This window comes from Ochotona princeps, chromosome 18 (genome assembly GCF_030435755.1).
Source record: "Ochotona princeps isolate mOchPri1 chromosome 18, mOchPri1.hap1, whole genome shotgun sequence".
Lineage (NCBI taxonomy): Eukaryota > Metazoa > Chordata > Mammalia > Lagomorpha > Ochotonidae > Ochotona > Ochotona princeps.
In genome coordinates, this window is record NC_080849.1 from 15,942,416 (window position 1) to 15,950,376 (window position 7,961).

General features: G+C 37.3%; 1 long non-coding RNA gene across 2 annotated transcripts; it reads right to left on the reverse strand.

Moving 5' to 3' along the window:
* Positions 1–561: 561 nt before the first annotated feature.
* LOC131482536 (uncharacterized) lies at positions 562–7,273 on the reverse strand. Of its 2 annotated transcripts, none has more exons than XR_009247074.1 (3): positions 7,132–7,273; positions 3,712–3,820; positions 562–1,432 (listed from the first exon to the last, which is right to left on the reverse strand). It is a non-coding gene; the product is annotated as an uncharacterized LOC131482536 (long non-coding RNA). The 2 variants fall into 2 exon arrangements; XR_009247073.1 differs by having other exon boundaries at positions 3,712–3,873.
* Positions 7,274–7,961: the final 688 nt, after the last annotated feature.

Consider the following 7,961-nt stretch of genomic DNA (forward strand, 5'->3'; position numbering starts at 1 on the left):
TTTTTATATGTATGTGTGTGTGTGTGTGTGTGTGTGTGGGGAAAAGTGTTTGTTTGGGGAAAGTGTTAATGTCCATGATATTCCTCAAAATTATGCACAGAACATCATCAACGCATTGTCTCTGGGCAGAGTGGTCTTTTTTGTGTGTCTTTTATATTTCCCAGGAGGTTGTTGTCTATTTTTGGCTAATTAGAAAGCTAGACTTTATTAACTTCTCTACATTCGAATTTCTCTGTTAGTCACCTTATAGCTAATGTCAACATTTTTTTTGTGCACATACATATGCATTTTAAAATAATTGTACATAACATCACTTATGAGCTTCTGGAAGTATTTTATTACTGTGCTGGAACATAGGCTTTTAGAGAATGAACATGGAATTTCTGGTTTTCCTTATTTGATAATATGAAACTTAATGTCTACTTCCTCTTTCTTATCTTTTTCCCTTTCCCTTCACTGGATTCCTTTGCTTCATCTCAAGTAAGTCTACCAGTATTTATTCCTTGATGTTGTTCTGTTTTTACAATCATTTGCTCAAGGGTTGGTACTCCTTTATTGCTAATAAATGCGTCAGGGCAGTAAAATTTCTCAGTTTCTTCTTTCTTCAGCATTGCTCTGAGCATTGCATTTATTTTAATTTCCATATATTCTTTGCTGGTTCCTTGCATTGTCTTTATGGTCTGGACAAGAGGATGGTGACATGTGTTAGTGGAGAGCTACATAATCAATAGGTTAGGTTTTGCTTGCCATGCAGTCTGATGCAACTACTCAATTCCTTTCTTCTAACACAAAGGAAGCTTTAGAAAATTGGTAAATGAATGCACTGCTGCGTTCCAACAGCACAAAGTGGGAGCAGGCCATGGTTTGCCAGCTCCTGTTCTGCACTCTTCTCTGTCTGCCAGGATAGACTAGCTGTTGCCCTATGAAATTTTGGCATATTTGAAGTTTATAAATATGTCCATGCAGTCATGTTCATTGTTAATCATGAAGAAAAGCTAATAACAATGCTTCTTAAACACTAGATCTAGGAATTGTGTCATGCATGGTCCATGAATTATCTCACTGAATGTCTCAAGGGCATTAGCAGGTAGATTCTTTGATCTCAGGCTCAGAAAATTTGATTTGCTCAAGAACACAAGTTAAAAGAAGCTCCCTGGGTGGCTATTGGCATGGTGGTTAAGACACTTCTTAGGATGCTGGTGTCCCGTATCAGAGTGCCTGGGCTTGAACCTTGGATAAGTCTTGATGATAACTTCCTGCTTCATGTGCACCCAGGAAGCAGCATATGATGCTCAAATAGCTGGGTCCGTGTCACTCACATGGGAGGCTTGGATTGAGTTTGTAGCTTCTGTCTTCAGCCTGACCCTACTTACCTGTCAACAGTGTTTTAGGAATGAACGAGAGAATGAGAAATCTCTCTGTGTCTTGCTTGCTGTTAATAAATGAATGGACAAATAAATAAATACATAAATGATCAAATCTTATTGTGACTATTGAGTCACACACACACATACACACACAAAACCATTCTTGTGCCCTTCTTAGAACCCACCCCAAGAAACCGCAGTCCAGTTCTGCCTCTGGACTCTGGAATACACGAATCCAAGTCAGAGAGCTGTAAGCCCAGTAGTACTGTAGTCTGAGTGGCCTTTTTTGTTTGTTCTAACCAGCTTTAGCTGAGGACTTGACAGCACTGCTGGTGTTAATCATTCAGTCCTTGGTGATCTTAAAAGGCTGCTGCTACTACCTCAGAAACACCTCCACACTGTGAATTATTTCAATCAAGGTAAATCCCTTGCAATCTTCTTTTTCTAAAATGAATGTTTATTTGTACAAGGAGAGAGAGAGAAAGAGAGAGAGAAAGAGAGAGAGAGAGAGAGAGAGAGAGAGAGAGAGAGAGAACCCAGACATGCACAGCAGACAGTGCTAGGCTGGAGCCGGAGTCGGGAAGCAGGAGCATTATCCGGGTCTGCTGTGGGATAGTGGGGCATTGACTACTTGAGCAATCTCTTCCACTTCCCAGGGTCTGCTTTTACGGGAAGCTGGAGTCAGGACCCAGAGCTGGGCATCTCTTACACGTGTTCTAATGCGGGATGGGGGCATCTTAACTGCTAGGCTGAAATTCAGCTGCCTCTTGCCATCTTGTGGTCATCTACAGAAAATTGAGGGGAAGACCATTACTGTGGATGCAGTAAAGGAATTGCTTAGTTTTTTATCCACAGGATGAGAGCAGGTAACAAATTGGATAACTTCTAGCTTGTGTGGAGATGTTGGGCCAGCTTAGCACATGTTCAAGGGTGTTCTCTGGTTGAGAACTGTCAATGGATGACTTTCCTTTGTCTTCTGGAAGGCAGGAGAGGAGGAAGCAGATACCCACCATAAGTCTTTTCCTGGACTGCTCACCCCTGCGATAAATGAGTGTATGTTGAGAAATGTCTCAGTCTGCAGAAAAAGTTTTCTCTTACTCAAAAATGGGTCAAAAACAGATTGTTTACGGCAACTCCCTCAGGATCCATGAGAGAACGTCCTTCATGCTAAATGAATATTCTCTGACCTATACTATTCATGAAACATTGATTCATTGCTTAATATATAACAGGCCCTATTACATAAGGAATAAATGGAGTATCTGTGACATAACTAGGAAACAAAAAACCTTTGGAAAAACTGCCTTGCTATGAAAGATAGTTATTAAAAATATGAAGAATAAGGAAAGGGATAAGGAAAAAAGAAACATCATCTTCAACTCCTTATCCAAAGAGATCCAGTCCACTGATTTGACATCCTATACATTTTCTGGTATATACACACCATCTAGATTATTATTGAGATAACAGCACATGACTTTATATCCTTCACTTACCAGCAATGTCATAGAGTAACCATTTTCAATATCTTGAGTGTCATGCACAAGTATCATTCTATTATGCATGATTTATATGGCACATTATATTCTAATTCCTGCCTGCTAGGCACCAGGATTTGCTTCTCACACTTATCTGCTCCTCACTTGGAATCTTGCATGAATGAATTCTTTTAAGAAATGAGGAAAGTTGAGCCCTTTCCATTAAAATGATTAAAATTAAAACTTCATGGGTTTAATTTGCTTGTCTGGAAAATTCACTTATGCAAAACTTATGATGGTAAATAAATGAACTGTTAATGAATGTATATCATGTCTTGTCCAAAAATGTCTCTCCACATGACAGAGTATGATCATTATTCCTTTAAATCAATGCAGAGAAGTAAAGACTGGCTTTAAGAAAAGCTGCATTTTGAGATAAAAATCTAAGGGACTACAGAAAGAACCCCTCTCCCTCCCACCACACCACCAAAGGAAAAAATAAGTTGATTATGTGGTAAAATTAGCTTATAATTTCCATAACTAATATCTTAAAACATTTCAAGTTAATTCTTTAATCTTTTGTACCCTCTACTTCCAAAATGTGCACACCAGCATAATATACACTACACATGCACACACACTCCCAAGTACGTATTCCTGAATTACTGACTCAATTTTCCATTTTTCCACAGAGTTTCATCATAAGATTTAGTGGCAGATCCTTTTTGTGTCTTGTCATATCAAACTTCTGGAATCATGTACATATGGTAAATTTTGGTGCAGAACCATGGCCAGATTTTTAAAAAGCATCAATCAAAACATTTTGATCTTTCATTTAATATAAGCAATAAAACCCTTCACTTTACCTTTTTTTGTAACTTCTTACAACGTGATTTTTCTGGGGAGCGGGTGTGCATGTTCAGTGTAGCAAACAACATCTTGGGTGTTTCTGGCTTCTCTCTTTCCTCGAAGGTTCTTCAATTTGAAAGTCAACTTAAATCCTGAATCACTAAAATTTAATTTACTTTCTAATCCCATAAGGAGATACAATAGCTGTTACACATTCTGGCAGACTCAAAAATCTACAAATTTTTAATTTTAATAATGTTTTCCCTGTCTCTAATTTCCTGTGTAAGAAAACATTCTCTTGGACAATTACCCCCGTAATGGCCTTGCCAGAATCAATTTCAACTTTAGCTGTCTCAGAGAGTTCAGTAGCAGTCTGCATTTTTCTTTTTTTTTTCCACAACTTTTATTTTGCTGCATAATAAGTCGTTTCTTTCTTTGCCATTTTAGTTGTTTTGCTGAATTTTTGAATACATTTAGGGTATATTCATATATGTGTTAGCATTACGTATTTAAATTGTGTAAGCACATACATCTATAATTTAATACACATTATTTACAGTATTTAATTTACTTTGAAAGATAGGTATGGGGGAAAGAGGGGAGACAGAAATGGATACGGAGCGTGAACACTATTGCATCTATTATTTCACTTCCCAAATCTGAGTCTCCTACTTGGGCTGGGACCCAAGTGTTTGAGCTATTACCTCCTCGAGTGTGGCATAGCAGAAAACTGGAAATGGAAGTAGAGCCGAGACTGAAACTTAGGTTCTTCAGGATGGGATGTAGGTATCACAAGTGTTGACTTACCTGCTGTGCCAAATGCCTACCCTGGCATGATGTACAAATACAACATTCGGACTGTCTCCCACTTACAAATGGGTGAAGCTCTAAAAATCCTCGTGCCTGTTACATCATTTGGAACTTGCTATACTTTCCCCCAGAGAAAGAGTAGTAGACGTAAAGGGTAGATACCAAGAAAAACAGAATTTAAAAACTGTAAAACTTATTACACTAATGTCAAGGACTTGACAAGCTATTTTAACAGTATTGAGCCCCGAGCATAGGGATTCTTTCTGAATTCCAAGGACAGAAATCAGGAATTACCTCCCTCCTCAGGGTCTGCTCTGCAGGGCACGTGGGAACGCCAGTGTGGTTAGGGTGGAAGGAGTGGTGTGAATAATCCCTGTGGCTGGCATTTTTTTTTTAATACTCTGCAGCTTCAAGAGGAAGTGCCTTTCCTCAGGTCACTCACACCACACAGGTTCCAAACCGAACAACAGATGATACATTTATCCAGAAAAACTGGTAGCTCCAGTCCTCAGGCTGCTCTTTATGTATTGGATTCCCTCCCTCTCCCCACTAAGGGGAAGAGGTCAAGTTTTCTTATGAATAAATTATTAAGTGAAATAAAATTCACCTTCACGTAACTTCTGCGGTCAGTCATCAAGCATCACTTGCCCCACTGTTGCCTGTTGAAGTTGAAGGAGGATTCAGAGTATTTTCCTACAGGGATTCCCAGTTATTTATTGAAAAAAAATGTTTAAAAATCAATCGATCTGTTCTAATCGATTACCCTATTAAACAAGGAAAACCCCAAGATAGAATCTAGAGATGCAGAAAAAGTTTGCAAACAACATTCCCTGTCATAACAGAGAACTTCTTCAACTCAGGGAAGAACAATGACTTTTTCATAGAGTATTGCTTAGGGCTGACAGGGGAATTCCTCTTGGGTCAGGGATGGTTTCTGTTCCCACCAGGTACCCTTCATGATTCTAAGAACATTGGAGAGTAGCAAATTAACCAAGTTGAAAAGGAACTTCTACAGAAATGCTACCATTGATGAAAAGCTAGATGAAGAGCAAGGCAAGGGTACTCCCTATTGCATTTGTTTTTCACCTTTTACTGGAGGTTCCAGTAAGCATGGTGCAATAAGAAAAAGCAGCTGAAAGCCACACAGATTCCAAATAAAGTGCTTATTTTTTGCCAATATGATCATTTATAAAGTTGTATAACTTTACTAATACAAAGAATATAGCTCTACTGAGTGATTTTAGTAAAGTAGCAGAACACAAAATCAATATAAAAATTGATTATACCTTGGTATACTGACAATGAACAATAGGACATTGAAAAGATAATAGAATTGTTATAATATTATTTTGGGAAATTCAGAAAGCCTTGAATAAGTTAAAAATGTATTCTCCTCATTGGTTAGAAGACTTATTAATGTTAAGGTATAAATCTGTTTCAATTTTAATTATAGATTCTTGTAATTCCAATCAAAATTCTAGCAGAAATTTTAGTAAGAACTGGCAAGCTGATTTTAGAATCCATATGGAAATGCATAGGACCGAGAATGCCCAAGACAATTTTTGAAAAATAAAAACAGATTTAGAAGACTGAAACCATCTGATTCAGGACTTATTATAAAACATCAATAACCCAAACCAGTGATATTGGGATAAAAATAGACAAACTCGTCTAAAATCTTGCCGAAATAGAAAATGCAGCAATAGATCTACACCTGTAGACGCATGACTAATTCTCAACACAAGCACAGAAGCAATTTATTTCTAAAGTCTTTTTAGGAAATCTTGATGGAGCAATTATCAATGTCCGTGTGAAAAAAACCCCTCTGATGCATACCTACTTCAAACACAAAAATTAGCTCTCGCTGTTTCATAAAACTAAATTTAAAACATAAAAACTATTGTAAAACTAGAAAAAATCATGGATAAAATCTTTTTCATCTCAGGGCAGACAAAAATTTTGAAGACTGTGGTCCACGTCATGATCCATAAAAGAATAAAGTGATAATTGAATTTCATCATCAAACTTAAAAATTTTTATTCTCGTAAAGACAGAGCTAAGAGAATTAAACTCAAGCTGCAGTGTGTGAGAAAATGTTTGCATGTCACATTTTTGATAAAGAATTTTATCAAATTATCAAGAATCTAGAATATTAAAAGAACTTTGAAACCTTAAATGCAAAGATAATAAACAACTCAGAATGGGCTAAAAATAAATAATTCACCAAAGATACACAAGTAAGTTCACAAAGAAGAGGTTCAACCTTGTAAGTCATTGGATAAGTGCAAGTTAGAGCTATAATAAGATACTACTACACACCTAATAAAATCAGTGCAGTGAGAATCCTTCCACATACCAAGTATTGGCACAAATGAGGAGGAACTGGAACTAAACTGCAGCTGGGAATGTAAAATGGTATGAACAATCTGTAAATACAATTTAACACTTCTTTAAAAGGTAAAACATTCGATCTCCATCTGACCTAGTCATTTCCACTCATAGGCATTTACTCATGCAAAATTAAATATCTGCACAAAGACTTTGCATTTTGGGACAGACATTTAGCTTAACCATTAAAGTTTTGATTAAGGTTCCCACAGCCCATAAGAAAATATTGAGTTACTCACGCAATTGTGGCTCCAGCTTTGACTTCCAGCTGATGCAGAAATGGGCAGGCAGTAGTGATGGCTCAAGCAATTGAATTCACACCTCTCTCATGGTTGATGTGGACTGTGCTTCCAACTGGTAAGCTTTAAAGAGACTTCAACATGAACTACAGCTGAATTTAAGGTGACTTCAAAGTGTTCAGGCAAAATGGAATTCAGATATAACTTTTTTTCAGTGCAAAAACCTGCTGAAACGCATTCATATTTGTAGCAGATTTAGCTGACAATAGTCATAAGCAAATTTTGAAAGCAGCCCAAATATCTGTCCACAGGTGAAAAGATAAACCATGAAGTACCTATATAATGAAATAATATTTCATAACGAAAAGGATTGAATTTCACGATGAGCGTGAAACAGATTTTAGAATGATTAGATTGAGTGAAAGAACCCAAACAGTAAGAACACATACTGTGTGATTCCTTTTGTAAAAAATTCAGAGAGTGGAGCTCAATCCAGTGACAGGAAGCCGACTCCTGGTTGTCTGGAGACCTTTGGGGCAGAAATGTTAGGAAAGATTTCCAAGAGGAGCAGGGAAACTAGTGAGTCAAGCTGTATTCATGAATTAAAATTTTGCCAATCCAATTGTGTACTGTAAGTATTTACAGTTTGTTGTATGTTACACCTCCATATAGCTGTTATGATACTGAAGAAAATAGCATCACAGACTCTTTTTGTAACCCTTGGGATGGGAAGCTTACTGAATGGCTTGCTCAGCTTCATGCAGAGAAACAGTGTCAAGAATGGGTTCAGCATAGATACTATTTTCTTCCCTCCCAACCCAGCTACTTAT